The sequence below is a fragment of the Leopardus geoffroyi genome, chromosome A2, assembly GCF_018350155.1.
Source record: "Leopardus geoffroyi isolate Oge1 chromosome A2, O.geoffroyi_Oge1_pat1.0, whole genome shotgun sequence".
NCBI lineage: Eukaryota > Metazoa > Chordata > Mammalia > Carnivora > Felidae > Leopardus > Leopardus geoffroyi.
In genome coordinates, this window is record NC_059331.1 from 90,423,079 (window position 1) to 90,441,824 (window position 18,746).

The window sequence follows — 18,746 nt, forward strand, 5'->3', positions numbered from 1 at the left end:
AAAGTATACTCAGGAGAAAATGAATCATCTTTTTGATGGATGTTACTGAAATTACCATACCCCTATATTTAAAATACTTTGATAAATGTTTTACGCTACATGCAAAAATTAATTCAAATTGGATCATATATAAAAATGAAAATCTAAAATTGTGAAAGTTTCTCAAGAGATCTTAAGAGAAAATCTTTGTGACACTTGGTTAGGCAAATATTTCTTAGATATTGCAACAAAAGCATATTCCATAGAAGAGAATTTGATACATTGGACTTTGTGAAAACTAAAAGCTTTGCTTTTCAAAAGTCACTCTTAAGAGAATGAAAACACATAATACAAACTGGGAGAGTATTTTTGTAACTCATGTATTGGCTAACAGACTTGTGGACAAGTTCCACAAACAGCTCTCAAAAGTCACTAAGAAAAAAATACTGAAAATACTTAAACAGCTACTTCAAAGAAGGTATAGATTTCCAATAAGTATATGATTTCAGTAAACATATATATTATTTCCAATAAATGCATGTTTTATATATGCTCAAAATCATTGATCAGTAAGGAAACCCAAAGCAAAACCACAATAAGATGTCACTCCACTCATATTGTAACAGCTTAATTAAAAAAAAAGAAAAAGAAAAAGAAAAAGGAAGAGAGAAAAAGAAAAAAAAGCCATCATAACAAGGGTTGGCAAGGATATGGAGGAACTGAAAGGCACTATTGGTGAGAATGTAAAATAGCCTCTCTGCACTGACATTGGAGGCTGTGGCAGGAGGTGTGCCCTGTGCATGCAGAATATTGCCTGTGAGTTCCTGGACGGGTACCTGCCCCCTAAATGCTCTTTCAGAACCGCGTCATCGTCACCAAGGACGACGCGTCCATCCAGATGAATGTGATCAAGATTGATAAGGTGACAGGCAAGTTCAACAGCTAATTTAAAACCAACGATATCTGTGCATCCATTTGCAGGATGGATGGGTCACATGACTCCATCCTCAGACTGGCAAAGGCCTTGGGCAATGTTTCAGTGAACTTCTGACTGGAGAGGATAATGGATGTGGAATATTTACCATAAATAAATAGCAACCCGTCTCCCCCACAAAAAGAAAGAAAATGTAAAATGGCACCTCCACTTTGGAAAACTGTTTGCTTGTTTTTGTGTTTACCATACCATACTGTCAGTCCACTCCTAGATATTTTTTCAAGAGAGTAAAAACTATTTATCTGCGTATATAAAGACTTGTATAGAAATGTTCTTGGAAACTTTATTTGTAATAGCCAGAATCATGTAATAATCTATTAACAGATAAGTAGATTAAAAAATTGTAGGGGCGCCTGGGTGGCGCAGTCGGTTGAGCGTCCGACTTCAGCCAGGTCGCGATCTCGCGGTCCGTGAGTTCGAGCCCCGCGTCGGGCTCTTTGCTGATGGCTCAGAGCCTGGAGCCTGTTTCCGATTCTGTGTCTCCCTCTCTCTCTCCCCCTCCCCCGTTCATGCTCTGTCTCTCTCTGTCCCAAAAAATAAATAAACGTTGAAAAAAAAAAATTAAAAAAAAAAAAAATTGTAGCATAGTCATATAATACAATACTACTCAGCAATAAAAATATAAATATGATACATATGTAAATTCCATCTTTATTATGCTGAGTGAAAAAAACAGGCATATGAGAGAATTCACTTGACAATTCTATTTATATAAAACAAAAAATGCAAAGTACTCCATTGTGACAGAAAGCAAATGTGTATAATATACAGCTATTATTTTATTTTAGAAGTTTAATTATATTTTAAACCTATTAAAATAAGTAAAAACATATATTTGTAACTTTAACTGCTTTTTTAGCATTTCCAGACCTCCACATATCTTTGTCTAAATCCAAAGTTTTATCTGATTTTATACCCCTTTTTTCATCAAACTTTTTAAGATTAATTTTAGTACAACTGTGCATGTAATATATTGTCGCACCTTTCATTTGTTTAAGAAATCTGTATTTCACCTTCAGTTCTGAAAGATAGTCTCTCTGGGTATAATATTCTAAGTTGAATTTTCTTCTTTATTTCATTACATACATACATACATTGGAGAGGGGATGACTCTCCAATGTCTTCTGGCTTGCATTGTCTCTAGTAATGAATCTTACATATTTTATAATCTTATGCCTCTGTAAACAATGTACGTTTTTAAAATTTTTATGTATTTATTTTGAGAGAGTGTCTGTGTGATGAGCAGAAGAGTGGCAGGGGGAGAGAGAGAGAGAGAGAGAGAGAGAGAATGAGAATCCCAAGTGGGCTCCATGCTGTCAGCACAGAGCCTGACATGAGACTCGATCTCATAAACTGTAAGATCATGGCCTGAGCTGAATCCAAGAGTCAGATGCTTAACCAGGTGAGCCACCCAGGCACCTCAATGTACATTTTTTTCAATGATTGCCTTTAACATTTTTTGTGTTTGGTTTTCAGAATTTTGTCTTTGCTGTACTGGACATATCATTTGAATTTGTGTTTGTTCATGTGTGTATATGTTGGTTTTTAATCTATTTTGAATACATGGTGTTTCTAAGATATTTGTTTAATTGATTTAATGATTTTTGGAAAATTTCTTGACATTTTCTATAAAAGTTTACTCTGTATTCCTTTCCTTCTAGGATTCCAATTACATTTTAAACAATATGTTTTTATTAGTGTCTTGTTAACATTGACTGCTTTGTCTCTTGAAAAGTTTTTTTCTTTCCTTCTCCTTCCTCTTCTCTTGGAATTGTGTACTTTCGCAATAAAATTTAGAAAACCTATGTAGCACATATATATGCAATTCTTAATCAGTCAAATAGACCTGACTTGTCTTTAGGTTTTCTAGTTATTCTGATTGCTTTCAGGACAGCAATTTCTCTTAATCACTCCTTGTGTGAGGAGAAATAAGAGGAGATTTCACAGTGCTAATTAAAGAGCTAAGAAAGGTTGGCTAAAACAGAATCTACAGAATTTCATGAAATATTTGGTCATTGTTATTTTTCATTTCACACAGAACAAATTCTTATTAAAAGGAATAATCTTCTGTCATAGCCTCTTCTCAGATACTTAATTATAATGTTACATACATTTGCTGGCTAGTAGACTGAATCAGAGAGGTTTACCTGTATGCGTTGGACAGAATAGCTGGGTATTAAATTTTTATTTGGCAAATCCCATTAGCAGAATGTAAAAAAAAAAAAAAAAAACAAAAAAAACACTATTTGCAAGTGGTACTATGAAAATGGGGTGAAATTAAAATAATGTACTAAGAGTGTAACATGGAATACAGTGTAACAAAATGAAACAAAGTGATAGTTTTCCTATATAGTTGTTAGCATTAATATAAAGTGATCTTTTTATAGATAGAATTAAAGTGGTAGAAACATATTCAGGGTTATGTTCCATGTGGATCTGAATGAATTTGCCTTAGCCAACTGGTTTGTGTATTTGAAGATATTATTTAATCCTTCAAGTAATAACAGTTATGGTGCTTTTTTTTAATAAGTTTTAGTATCCCTTGTTATTATGGGTCACCTTTCTTGATAATGGGGGGATTTAGCGTTAATTAAAATGCTTCAGAAATCATACCTTAAATGTAACTTTTATTGTTGAGCATCCTACTCCATCAGAAAACTAAAAACAGATTTGGAGTGACAGAAATGTCAGCAGAGTAGGAGGATTCTAGGCTCACCTTGTCCCATAAATACAACTAAATAAATATCAAATCATCATAAATTCCCCAGAAATCAACCTGAAGACTGACAAAACACTAATGGGAGAGAAGAGGCCGTACTGAAGAAAGCAGAAAGTGTAAAGATGTGGTTTAAGGGTGAAACAAATCCTGCCTGCTGTGGAAGGGTAGGAGGCATGGTGATGGAGAAGGGTGAGAGAGGAGCTCACAGGGGAAGGCACAAGGAGAATGTTTCCTCATAGCCATTGGCTTGGGAAATGGGAGGGGCTGAATTGCCTGAATTCTTGCAACCACCAAGGCTTAAAAGCCTGGAGTTTTAAAGGTCAGTGGACTTGGCTGGCGTACAGCCCAATGGACACTATGCTACTGTTGGAGAAAAGGCAGACATACAACCTGGGTGGCATCCAGCATGGAAACAATGATCTGAAGAGCTCCTGGAGCACACAGTGGGAAGATTATTTGCTCTTCTTTGAGCATGTCCTGAGACACAGCATTTGTAGAGACACTTTTCCAGTACAAAGATGTGCCATTTCCTTCCTCCACCTCTCAGCATAAACACAGAGCCACCTGCAGGAAGTAGCACAGTGTGGACATTGGCTGCCTAACTTGCTTACACCAAGCCTCACACGTCTACACTCTGGTGGAACTGACCTCCTCAGTCATACTTGGCTAAGTCCCAGCATGTCAGGACCCTCCTCCAGAAGACCAACACAGGCCCCCTGCCCACACCATGTCTCCTGAGAGTTTTACAGGGTGTCAGTTCCAGAGCAGATGGTGACACATCTCATTTCACAAGCAGAACAGAGCACAGTTAATTAAAACTCACCACATTCAGGCTAGGGAATAACAAAACACTGCTCACAGTAGAAAAGGAGAGTCTCTGCAGATGACTGGAATGAAGGATAGAGCAGTCAAAACACAATAGCAGAGGCACTGGAGGCACTCCCTGAAATGCTAGGACCTGGGCACGACATGACCTTTTCTTCATAAGGCATTTACTTTCATAAGGCATTTTTCAGGAGCAGAAGACACATGTGGCTTTTCTAACACAGAGAAGAAGGCAGAGACATAGACAAAATGCCAAGATGGAGGAATGTATCCAAAATGACAGAATAAGAAGGCCATGGCCAGAGATCTAACTTAATTAAATGGATATAAGAAACATGCCTGATGGAGAATTTAAGGCAACAATCGTAAAGATACTCACTGAGTTTGAGAAAAGAATAGAAGACATCAGTGAGGCCTTTGCCACAGAGATAAAACAGTTAAAAAAGAATTGATCAGAGATGAAGAGTGCAATACATGAGATTATAAACACTATTGATGCAATGAACAGCAGGCTAGAAGAAGCAGACTTAGAAGACACTGTCATAGAAAGTAATGAAGCTGAACAAAAAAGAGAAAGCAGAATTATGCAAAACGAAAATAGAATTAGGGAATTCATTGATTCCACCAAACATAATAACATTAATATTATAGAAGTCCCAGAAGAAAGAGAGGGCAAAAAATTTATTTGAAGAAATAATACCTGAAAGCTTACCTAATCTGAGAAAGGTAGCAGATATTCAGATCCAGGAGGCACAGAGAGCTCCCATCAAAATCAACAAAAGCAGGCCCACATCAAGACATATTATAATTCAATTTGGAAAATATAGCAGTCAGTGAAGAAAAAAATCTTAAAACCATCAAGACAAAGAAAGTCCTTCACTTACAAGGGAAAACCCATGAGGCTACCAGGAGATTTTTCATCAGAAATTTGGCAGGCCAGAAGAATGGCATGATATATTCAAACTGCTGAATGGGAAAAATCTGCAGCCAAGAATACTCTATCCAGCATGGTTATCATTCAGAATAGAAGAAGAAATAAAGAGCTTCCCAGACAAACAAGAACTAAAGAGTTTGTGACAACTAAACCAGCCCTGAAAAAAATATTCAAGGGGATTCTCTGAGTGGAAAGGAGAGACCAAAAGTGACAGTATAAAGCAGGAAACACAAAAGCCGTAAAAATGAATATTTATGTGGAAAATCAGTCAAGGAACTCACCAAAAAAGGATATAAAATATAATAACGTACACCTAAGATGTAGAGAGAAGAGGGGAAAAGAATGTGTTCAAACTTAATGGCCATCAACTTAATATAAACTACTATTTGCAGAAGTTATTTACAAACCTAATGGTAACTGAATACCGGAAACACTAATAAGCATGCAAAGAGAAAAAGAGAAAGATATCTGAATATATCACTAGAGATCATCAGCAAAACATGAAAGAGGGGAAAGACAAGAAAGGATCAGAGCAAATATCCATAAACAACCGCAAAACAAGCAAAAGCTTGCAATAAATATACCTATCAATAATTACTGTGAATGTAAATGGACTAAACACTCAATCAAAAGACATAGGGTGATAGAATGGATAAAAAACACAACCTATCTATATGCTTCCTGCAAGAGACTCATTTTAGGCATAAATAAACCTTCATATTGAAAGTGAGAGGGTGGACAAAGGAAAGCCAGAGTTGCGATACATATATAGAACAATGTGGGTTTTAAAACAAAAAAAGTAGTAAGAGACCAAGAAGGGCATCACAAAATAAAAGGGACAATCCAATAAAAAGATAATACAATTGTAAATATTTATGCACCTAGCATGGAAGCACCCAAATATATAAAAACAGTAATAGGGGCGCCTGGGTGGCGCAGTCGGTTAAGCGTCCGACTTCAGCCAGGTCACGATCTCGCGGTCCGTGAGTTCAAACCCGCATCGGGCTCTGGGCTGATGGCTCAGAGCCTGGAGCCTGTTTCCGACTCTGTGTCTCCCTCTCTCTCTGCCCCTCCCCCGTTCATGCTCTGTCTCTCTCTGTCCCAAAAATAAATAAAACGTTGAAAAAAAATTAAAAAAAAAAAAACAGTAATAAACTTAAGGGAACCATTGATATTAATACAATAACAGTAGGGGACTTTAACACCCCAGTGACATCAATGGACATATCATCTAAGCAGAAAAATCAACAAGGAAACAATGACTTTGAATGACACACTGCACCAGATGGACTTAACAGATGTATTCAGAACATTCCATCCTGAAACAGCAGAATACACATTCTTTTACAATGCACATGGAACTTCTCCAGGATAGACCACATCTTGGGCCAAAAAACAGGTTTTAACAAATATAAGAAGACTGACGTCATACCATGCACCACTTCTGACTGCAATACTATGAATCTAGAATTTAACCACAAAAAAACATTGGGAAAGACCACAAATACATGGAAGTTAAATAACATGCTACAAAACAACAAATGGGTCAACCAGGAAATAAAAGAAGAAATTAAAAAGTACATGGAAATATATGAAAATGAAAGTGAAAACAGAACAGACCAAAACCTTTGGGATGCTGCAAAAGTGATCCTAAGAGGGAAGATTATAGCTGTACAGGTCTACTTCAAGAAACAAGAAAAGTCTCAAATAAACAACCTAACATTACACAAAAAGGAGCTATAAAAAGAACAATAAACAAAGACTAAAGCCAGCAGAAGAAAGGAAATAATAAAGATTAGGACAGAAATAAATGATATAGAAATTTAAAAAACAATAAAACAGATCAATGAAACAGGAGCTGGGTCTTTGAAAAAATATTAAAAAAGTAATTAATCTCTAATCAAACTAATAAAAAAGAGAGAAAGAAGGGATTCAAATAAACAAAATCACAAATGACAGAGGAAAAATAACAACCAACACCAGAGAAATACAAACAATTATAAGAGAATATTATGAAAAATTATATGATAACAAATTGGACAACCTGTAAGAAATGGGTAAATTCTTAGATGCATATAATCTACCAAAACCGAAGCAGGAATGGGCACCTGGGTGGTTCAGTTGGTTAGGCGTCTGACTTTGGCTCAGGTCATGATCTCACGGTTCACGGGTTCAAGCCCTGTGTCGGGCTCTGTCCTGACAGCTCAGAGCCTGAAGCCTGCTTCAGAGTCTATGTATCCATCTCTCTCTCTGCCCCTCCCCTGCTCATGCTCTGTCTCACTCTCAAAAATAAATAAACATTTAAAAAATTTAAAAAAAAATGAATCAGGAAGAAATGGAAATTTTGAACAGATTTATTACTAACAAGGAAATTGAATCAGTAATCAAAAAACTCCCAAGAAACAAAAGTTCAGGACCAAGATGACTTCAGAGGCAAATTCTCCTAAAGATTTAAACAAGAGTTAATACCCATTCTTCTCAAACTCTTCTAAAAAAAATTAAAAGGAAGGAAAATGTTCAAATTCATTCTGTGAAAAAATAAATAATCCAATTAAAAAATGGACAGAAGACATAAAAAATATTTTTCCAAAGAAGAAATACAGATGGTCAACAGACACATGAAAAGATGCTCAACATCACTTCTCAGGGAAATGCAAACAAAACTACAATGAGCTATCAGCTCACACCTTTTAGAATGGGTAACGTTAGCAAGATAAACAAGTCTTGGTGAAGATATGGAGGAAAGAGAACACTCCTGCACTGTCCATGGCAATGCAAACTGGTGCAGCCACTCTGAGGAACAGTATGAAGGTTCCTCAAAAAGTTAAAAATAGAACTACTTTATGAACCAGCAATTCCACTACTACATATTTACTCAAAGAATACAAAAATACTAATTCAAAGGGACACTTGCACCTGAAATTTATAGCAGCGTTATCTATAATAGGCAAATTGTAAAAATAGTCCAAGTGTCCTTCAACTGATGAATGGCTAAGGAAGAAGTTTATGTATATATACAATGAAATATTACTTAGCCATAAAAAATAATGAAATCTTGCCATTTGCAAGAACATGGTTGTAGCTAGAAAACATTATGCTAAGTGAAATAAATCATAATGACAAAAATCATTTGATTTCACTCATATGTGGGATGTAGAGAGAAAACAAATGAGCGACGGGGAAAGAAAAAGAGGCAAACTAAGAAATAGACTCTTAACTATATAACAAACTGAGGGCGACCAGGGGATATGGATAAGGTGACGGGTGAAATAGACGATGGGGATTAAGGAGGGCATTTGCTGTGGTGAGCGTTGCATGCTGTATGGAAGTGTTGAATCACAGTATTGTACACCTGGAACTAATATTACACTGTATGTTTTCTAACTGGAAAAGCTTAAAAAAGAAAAGCTTAAAAGAGAAATAAATAAAAGCTTAAAAAAGAAAACTAAAAACAACTTGTGTATCAATTCATCAGTGATTATGTAGATTTAGATTAGGCTTAGATTTCCTTAGTTTTAAGGTAATGTCTATTTTCTGTTCCAGGGTTTCATGCAGGATAGCAGTTTACATTTAGTTGTCCTGTCTCCTTAGGCTCTTCTTTCTTGTGACAGTTTTTCAGACTTCCCTGGTTTTTGATGACCTTGACGATATTGAAAAATAATTATCAGGTATTTTTGAGATCCTCCTATATTGGAATTTCTTTGATGTTTCTGTCATAATTAAATTGGGGTTATGAATTTTGGGAAGAAGACCACAGAAGTCAAATACCATTTCCCCCATTATATCCAGGGTAAATACTAACATGGTTTATCATTGTTGATGTTGACCTTGAATACCTGTTGAAAATAGTGTTTGTCAAGCTTTTTCACTGTAAATTACTGTTCTCTGTGTTTGTGTGTTTCTTTCTGCCTTTCACACTATTCAAATTATTCCAGCTTAGTCGTTTAGGAGCTCTTTCAGTTGACTCATGTTTGTCTTCAACACAGATTCATCAATGTGAGTTATGTTTTTGTTTTGTTATTTTGTTTGCTTGTTAGTTTTTGCATGTTTTTGTTCTTCTTAGCATTTCTTTGCTTTCTGCTTTAAGCTTATCTTAGTATATTTCTCCAAACAGCCTTGGTTGTTTCTGGTTGTTTTTATTGGAGACTGTTATTTAAATATACAATCTGGGTGCTACATTTGTGGCTGGGGGTGTGTTTTCTCTGAGGTCATCTTATCTGACAGATCAAGGAAATAAGTGTACATATCAACCAATATACAGGCACATATTATAAATATTTCTATATGCAATCATCTACATCCACATGAAGTGAAGCATGAGTACATGTGATATCTCTAATTCTTTTCTTTTTTTTTTTCAGTTCTTATCCATTACCACATAGATCATTTTATTTTCATTGCCTTGCTTATCTGTAGCTTCTAATTACAAAACAAAGAGAATTAACTCCCGCAATCCACCACCATTTACTTATTTTAATTCCAATATACGTGTATAGTAGTATCACAATTACTAACCCATGTCCACATAGCCTTTGGAAATATTTTATAAACTAGAATACATGAAATTCCTTTTGTCTTTAATATTACAGATTTTATTTATTTCCAAATTGATTTGTATTGGCACTGCTTCCCCCCAACTTAAGTGAAGGTGTTTCACACATTTTTAGTATTGTTAGAGTCTCCTATCATAGTATGGATACCTTATCGGAAAGTTCCAACGTCCCAAATATTCTTTTAAATTTGTATAAATTAAGGTTTACCTTTTGTGCGCTAATGTTCCGTGTGTTTTGATGAATGCATAATATCATAGCCATCATTACACTGTCATACAGAATTCTTTCACATGCTAAAAATTATCTGCGCATTACGTATAAAACCTTCACACCCTAACCACGCCCAGCGCTTGGCAATCTCTGATCTCTTTTGTCTTCACAGATTTGCTTTTCCTAGAATATCATGTAATTGGAATAATATGCTATGGAACGATATACTTTTCAGGACGGATTCTTTTACTCAGCAATATTTATTGAAGTTTCTCCATATCTCTCCATTGCTTGACAGCAAATTTCCTTTTTATTGCTAAATAGTATCCCATTTTATGTTTTTCTCTAATTAGGTTATCTATTTATCTATTGAAGGACATCTTGGTTGCTTCTAGTTCTGGGAAAATTATGAATAAAGCTGCTATAAATATTTGTGTGTAGGTTTGTGTGTGGTCTTAAGCTTATATACCAGTTGAATAAATACGTCGAATGTGATTTTTGGACTACATGGTGAGATTATGTTTGGCTTTGTACAATACTGCCGAACTATCTTCCAAGTGGCTGTGTATTCTCTCCATAAATGATTGAGAGTTTCTGTCAATGCGCATTCTCACTAGCATGTGGTTTTGTCAGGTTTCACTGGTTTATCCACTGTTGCTGTTGTTTAATTCTTGTCGTAGCTATTCTAATAGGTAATGTAGTGGTTCCAAATTTTTTAAATATGCTATTCCCCAGTACTCTGGTTTCTCTTCAGATTGCATAAATCTTTCGCCTTTTAAATATGCTATTCCCTAATCATAAGTGAGGTAGAGGGGTGCCTGGGTAACTCAGTCAGTTAAGTGCTGACGTCAGCTCCGGTCATGATCTCTAGGCTCATGGGTTTGAGTCCCACATCGGGCTCTGTATTAAAGCTCAGAGCCTGGAAACTGCTTCTGATTCTGTCTCCCTCTCTCTCTCTACCCCTCCCTTGCTCTCACTCTGTCGCTCATTCTCTCTCTTTAAAAATAAATAAACATTATTTTTTTTAATTAACAAAAATAAATGAGGTAGAGCATCTTCTATACTCTTAGTTGTCATCTATATATCTTCCTTAGTGAGTTGTCTGTTCAGATATTTTACCCATTTTTTCATTGGATTGTGGGTTTTCTTACTGTTACGCTTTAAGATCTCTTGCATATTTTGGATACAAGCCCTTTATCAGTTAGGTGTTTTGCAGATACTTTTTCCACGTCATGACGTCATTCTCTTAACAATATCTGTATAGATACCCATTTGTAGTAGCACCATTTGTTGAAAAGACTACTATTTTTCCGTGGAATTGCTTTTGTGTCTTTATTGAAATTCAGTTGTCTCTATTTGTGTGAGCCTGTTTCTGGGTTTTGTCTTCTTTGCTATTTGTGTGCCTATTTTTTCACAATACGATGCTGTCTTGTTTACTGCAAGCTTATAATACATCTTGAGTTATGCAGTTTCAGTTCTGTTGATCTACATGCCTGTTCTTCACTATGACCACACTGTCTTAATTACTGCAGCCTTATAATAAATTTTGAAATTACGTGATGTAGATCTTCTAACTTCTTGCTTCTTCACTATCATGTTGGCTATTCTTTATCTTTTGGTTGTCATATAAACTTTAGAATCAGATTATCAAAATTCTAAAATTATTTTCTGTATTTAGATTAGGATCGCATTCAATTCATAGATTAAACTTGAAAGAATTAATATCTTAATTATACTGTGTCTTCCAGTCCATAAACAAGGATTCCATCCTCATGCATCCTTAGTTGAGAGTTTCTTTTATATGTATGCATTATTAAATTCTAAATATATAAGGATTATCCTGCTTTGTTTCCATTTATTTACTTCTAGTTTAAATCCACTGTGGTTTTGAACATATGTTATTTGATCTCTATCATTTTAAATATGTTAAAGTTTACTTTTAGACCCAAAGTATATCATATCTTCATGAATGTTCAATTTGCTTTGAGAATAATGTATATTTTGGTATTGTTGGATGGGGTATTTAATAAATGTCAATTAGATCAAATTATTTAATGATAGCCAAGCAATTTCACACACACACACACATTTCAATATATTACATCGTGGTGATTTTGATTTTAATATACATCACTAAGGCACATGACACATGGAAAATGAAAACCACCACCACCAACAAAGTCTTTTTTGTGACCTAGGTGGAGAAATAAGATAAAAGACACCTGGTTCTGTGTAGGTGACATACACGTACTTATTGGGAAATTAAAGAATCGCTCTTTATTCCCTAGACACTTGGCTAAAGATCAGCAGTTCAGGGCAAGTCAGAACTCTCTAATTCTGAAAAGGTTAGCCTAGTCAAGTTTCTTTGACATTACAGGAAATTTTTTTAAAGCAAAAGAGTATAATCAGAACTCACCAAAAAGACTCTCTTAGTCTCTTTATACTCATACAATTGAAGTTATCCTAATCTTCTACCAATATTTCTTGAAGTATTATATACCCCTTTCAGAAACTTATCTCCTATTATAATGTTCATTTGAATATATATTAAATCATTGAATACCATTCTCTCATTTGCTGCTCTGAACGTCATTTGACAGATCCCAAAGTATCTGAAGGTCAGTGATGTTTAAATGAATGTTTTTAACTGACACTGTCTTCTATTTGTGGCAGACACTTAAAAGAAGGCTGCAAAAGTTTTAGTCCTTTATATACTCCATTTTATTTTATTTTATAATTATTATTTTTTAATGTTTATTTGTTCTTGAGAGACAGAGAGACAGAGCACGAGTGGGGGAGGGGCAGGGAGAGAGAGAGGGAAACACAGAATCTGAAGCAGGCTCCAGGCTCTGAGTTGTCAGCACAGAGCCTCACGCCGGGCTCCAATTCACAAACTGCAAGATCATGACCTGAGCTGAAGTCGGACGCTCAACTGACTGAGCCACCCAGGTGCCCCTATATACTCCATTTTAAAGCACATTGGCTTCTCTGTGTTCTCATCTATCTCAAAACCACCCAGCCATTTTCCTTTTTTAACACTTACATTCTTTTTGCTGCTAAAAAATATATTTTAACATTCCTTAATTTTCAATTAATGTAAAGTTACTTTGTTCTGAAATAAATTAAAAAATATGATTGCTTATACTTGGAACTTATGTACAGAGAGATAGATGATAGATAGATGGATGGATGATATAGATTGATAATACACAAAGAATGGTGATGTTGTATACTTAAAGGAAACCAAAAATATAATAAATTATTTCTTTTAAATTTAAAACATTGTTATAAATTATAATGTTGGTAGTAGTAGAAGTAGCAAGTGTAGTAGAAGTGGCAAGAGTGACCATAGAATCAGAAGTATAGTTTAGATAGTGAGAATATTGGACTACTTTGTCCTAGTCTACTCTGTCATCGATAAGTATTACTATACCTTTGACCAGATTTTCTTCTTTTTTTTATTTTTTATTCATTTTAGTGTCATTTCCCTTTTTGTTATCTGAGATGACTGGCTTAGTCTCTCCATTGCTTTCTAACTTAAAAATGTTGAATCTACTGTCTGGATTAGCATTTGGGGGAGAAGTGTTATCGAATTCAATTATTCACAAACAGAGGGTTAATAAGCTTTAATAAGGAAGTTGTGATGTATGACAGTTTGAAATGTGATCTGGAGTGATAGAGTGATACAATGATTACCCATAAGTATTAATGAACTAAAGGAGAGACATAAGACAACAAAAGCATATTGAAAAAAATTATGAGTTGTATAAACTTGAAATTTATGTAGAAGACAAAGCATTTCTGACAGCATATTTCTTTGGATTTGTGAAGACATTCAATTACAGAAATTTAGCAAATGTTTAATGAATGAAAGGATAAAAGTGAGCTTTAATTTGAAACAATGAATATAATTAGGTTCTGAAGGTTGGGTTAATTGAATTTCCTAAAAAAAGGATTGGAATCCAGGAAATCAGAGGTCCAGTTCAAATTTAACTCAGGATTAATTCTAAGCCATTTACTGCCCTCAAGTCACTTTCTTCCAGAAGCTATTTTTCAAAAGTGAAGGCTGAAGAGAGCTGGTCTGAATGTGGAGTGAACCAGGAATCATGGAATATAAAGAGAATGGATGTTCTAAAATGGATGTTGTAAAAAAAAAAAAAAATGGTAACTATGTGACTTCAGGAGTATGAGGGTGCAGAACAAATGCCTAGTTTAACACATGAAATACAAGATGTACAGAAACAGACGCAGTACAATTCCGGAGAATACACAAGGATGGGTGAACTCCCAAAAAAGCAATTCTGTAGACTGGTAACTGAGGCTAGGAAAGTCAAGAGGAAATAAAGAAATCAAATACATCCCTTCTTAGGTAGTTTTAAAACTCTCTCAATTGTCCTTATTTTTCATTTCCATATATTTTTTAAACCTTAATGTCATAAATAGAACACAGTCAATGTCTTTTAATTAGCGGTCTTTTGTTGTTGCTGTTGTTAGGTCACTGAGATTTTTCAAGCTGAAGTGGCCACGTTTTAATAGCACCAGGTAGTCAAAGAACATGAACATGAATTTGACAGAATATGACAGAGAATTTCTGAAAACTCTTTATGCATGTTTTTTTACATGATTTCATGAATGAAAGAATGTTAAAACATAAAATACATGCTGGAAAACAATGATTAGTTAAAACCTATAATATGTGTATGTATTTTCTGAGAAGTATGAATGATGGAAGTTGCAGAATGATAAACATAGAGTAATTGTGTGCTTCATTCAAAGGTGACAAAATAATGTTTTTTTGTGTGATAAAGGTAAAAATAATCTCCACTCATGAACATGGATATGTTTGTTTGAAAACCTTATATTCTACATGTGTTCCTTTCTTGATTGCTTCCTCATAAGCTTATTTAAGGAAAAAAAAAATGTCTAAAAGAAAAATCTGAAGTATCAGGGACTTTAGCTGCAGATAGCATATTGAAAGTGTATTGCGTAGCTTAAAGAATCTCTAGGTGAGCCAAAAACAAGACTTGGAGTTTACACAGTTGGGAACAGTACCCAAAGAAATAAAACAGAGATGCCCTCCCAATGGGCATAGATTCTGCAGACAATGTGCAGTGGGCACCTCTGATATGTCCACTTCTGGAAGCCAAATTTGACATTGGGCCTGATTTTTTGTTCCTAACTTCTGAACAAAATCGGTACATGTGATTGCCAGATGCTAGGTTACCCATCTGTGCCCTCACTGTACTGAATCATAGGTTTTCTGAAGTACAGAAGACATAATACCTGTTCAAAGGCAAATATCTGCACCACTGACAACAGCAGACCAATTGGTAGCCTCCCTGTCTGAAATGAGATAAATTGAAATTATGCAGGGTAATGATTCACAGACCTTTACAACCTGAAAGCTGTAAGTTAGTTGGGCTCTGCTGTCCAAGGTCCTGGGGAAAAGGGGGTTGAGCTGAGTCCACTGTGGTATGCATGTGTAAATCTGTAGGGTAACACTTCCAACTTCTTGTCCTACATATAAGGAGCTTAAAGTCACCACTCTGTCCTAAAAGTAAGTGAAAAGGTGATCCCACTGAAAAATCATTAACTTCTTGGATCCCTATGAGAAGTGAGGGCACAATAAAAATTACTGTGCCTACGATTGGAGAGATAGGCAAATACAAGTAATCACAAATAGAAACAACAGTGGAAACCAGTGCTGGAGTAGGAAAACCTGAACTGTATTTGATGAATTTCTGGAGGCTCAGTTCAGGCAACCCTGAGAGTAGAAAGCAGCACAGGACCCCGCCACAGGAAGACTCCTGCAATGTTATAAAACGTACTCCAGGAGCTTACCCGGATCTCCACAGTAAATGCCAGTGATAAATCTCATGTTTCTGGCGAGGGGAGGAATAAAGTCCCCTTTTGAAATAAACCAGAACACTCTGTTCTTCTTAACAAGATCTGCCTCAGGAGAAACTAGTTAACCAGAGCCTAACCTGCTGGGGTTTTATCAGAATTTACCTAACCTGAAGGAAGGAAAATCCTCAACTCCGCTCAGACTTAATCATCCTGTCCCACCCAAGGCAGAGAAGTTCACAAGTTAGAAGTCCGGAGGCAGGTTCACTAAAAGATTGAGACCTAACCTTAATACCGTTATGGATGCTTCCTGTTCCTCCACACCTCACCACTATTTAGAGAAGTTCCTTTTACCTGGTACATCATGTCCAGCTATGAAGAAGAAATTACAAGGCATAGCAAAAGGCAAAAAAAAAAAATTGAAGACAGAAAAAGCAGAAGGATCAGACATGGCAAGGATGTTGAAATAACCAGGCTAAAAATGTAAAGCAATTATGGCTAATATTCTAAGGGCTATAATGGACAAAGTAGATAGCATATAAGAACATTAGGCAATGTGAGCAGAGCAATGGAAATCCTAAGAACCAAAAAGAAATGCTAGAAATAAAAAACATACTCAGGGCTATTAGTAAACAGGACACACATGAAGAAAGACCCTGAGCTAGAGGATATAAACAATAGAATACTGAAAAACTGAAAAAAGAGAACAAAGACTTGAAAGAACAGATCACAATATGTAAGGACTGTGGGACAACTCTAAAGGTATAACATAAACCTAATAAGAATACCAGAATGACAAAAAAGACAAAAAGAAACAGAAGAAATATTTGAAACATTAATGACTAAGAAGTTAATTAATGTCAGACACCAAACCACAGATCGAGAAAGCTCATTGAACACCGGCAGGATTAATGCCAGAAAAACTACACCTACACATATTATTTTCAAACTGCAGAAAATCAAAGACGAAAACAATTTAAAGAAGCTACAGGGAAAAATTTCTTAAGATACCTTACCTATAGAGGACCAAAAATAAGAATTGCATCCAAGTTCTCCTCATGAACTATCCATGTAAGGAGAGTGAGATGAAATGTTTAAGGTACAGAAAGACAAAACACCCATCTAGAATTCTGTACCCTATAAAGTTATCTTTCAAAAGTGAAGGAGAAATAAAGACTTTCTCAGGCAAACAAAAATTGAGGGAATTTGCTGTCAATAGCTTGCTTTGCAAGAAATGTTAAAATAAGTTTTTCAGGGAGAAGGAAATAAAATAGGACAGAACCTCAGATCTACAAAAAGAATGAAAGAGTATCAAAGAAGGAATACATGAGAGTAAAATAAAAACTTTTGTTTTTCTGATTTTTTTCCTGTTTTTAGTTTATTTATTTTGAGAGAGAGAGAGAGAGATAATCAGGGAGAGAGTAAACACAGAGAATCCCAAGCACAGAGCCTAGCATGGAGCCTGATGTGGGGCTCAATTCCATGAACTGTGGGATCATGACCTGAGCTGAAATCAAGAGTCAGATGCTTAACTGACTGAGCCACCCTGTTTTCCTTATTCTTTTTTTTTTAAGTTTATTTTTGAGAGAAAGAGAGACAGAGTGCAAGTGGGAGAGGGGCAGAGAGAGAGGAAGACAGAATCAGAAGACAGTGAGCTATCAGCACAGAGCCCAACATGGGGCTCAAACCCATGAACCTCAAGATCATGACCTGAGCTGAAGTCGGAGGCTTAACCAACTGAGCCACCAAGGTGCCCCTGTTTTTGTTATTCCTAATTAATACAACAGATAATTGTTTGTTAAAAATAATAGTAATGATACATTTGATTATATAGGCTATGCATATTCATCTACTCATATATACCTTCATGTATATTCATCTGTTTATCTTTATGCGTGTCATATAAGTGAAATGAATAAAAACATTGACACAAGATAATGAGAGGAAGGAATTGGGATTGATCTGTTTATATAAAGTATGCACACTACACATGAAATGACCTGTTGCTATTTGAAAATGGACTTGCAGTCAGAGAGAGACAAATACCATAGGATTTTGCTCATGCAGAATTTAAGAAACAAAACAGATTAACATAAGGGAACAAGAAAAAAAAGAGGGAAGCAAATCATAAGAGACTCTTAATGCTAGAGAAAAAACTGAGGATAGATGGAGGGGAGATAGGTGGGGGGTGGGCTTAATGGGTGATGAGTACTAAGGAGGGCACTTGTTATGATGAACACTTGTTATGTTAGTGATGTATCTCTCAATTCTACTCCTGAAACCGCTATGGCACTATATGTTAACTAACTAGAATTTAAATAAAAATTTGAAAAAAATATGGACTTGGATTAGTTATACATGTGTATTGTAAACTGTAGGACAACCACTAAAAAAGGTAAAAAAAAAAATACAACTGGTAAGCTAAGAAAGAGAGAAAATGGAATCCAAAAATTCTCAATTAAAACCACAAAAGACAGAAAAATAGTGGAAGACACAAAAAGAAACACAGAACATGGGAAACAAATAGATAAAAGTGATAATTAGGGTAGATGTTAATTGAATTATATCAATAAAATTTTGAATATCAATGATATAATGCACTAATTAGATGACAGAAGTTACGAGTGGATCAAAAATATGTCCCAACTATATGTTGAGTGTAAGAAACCCACTTAAAGTAAAAAAGAT

At 35.4% G+C, this 18,746-nt stretch overlaps 1 pseudogene; it reads left to right on the top strand.

The window, feature by feature from the left end:
- Positions 1–779: 779 nt before the first annotated feature.
- On the top strand, positions 780–1,030 carry LOC123607639 (annotated as a pseudogene).
- The last annotated feature ends 17,716 nt before the right edge of the window (positions 1,031–18,746 follow it).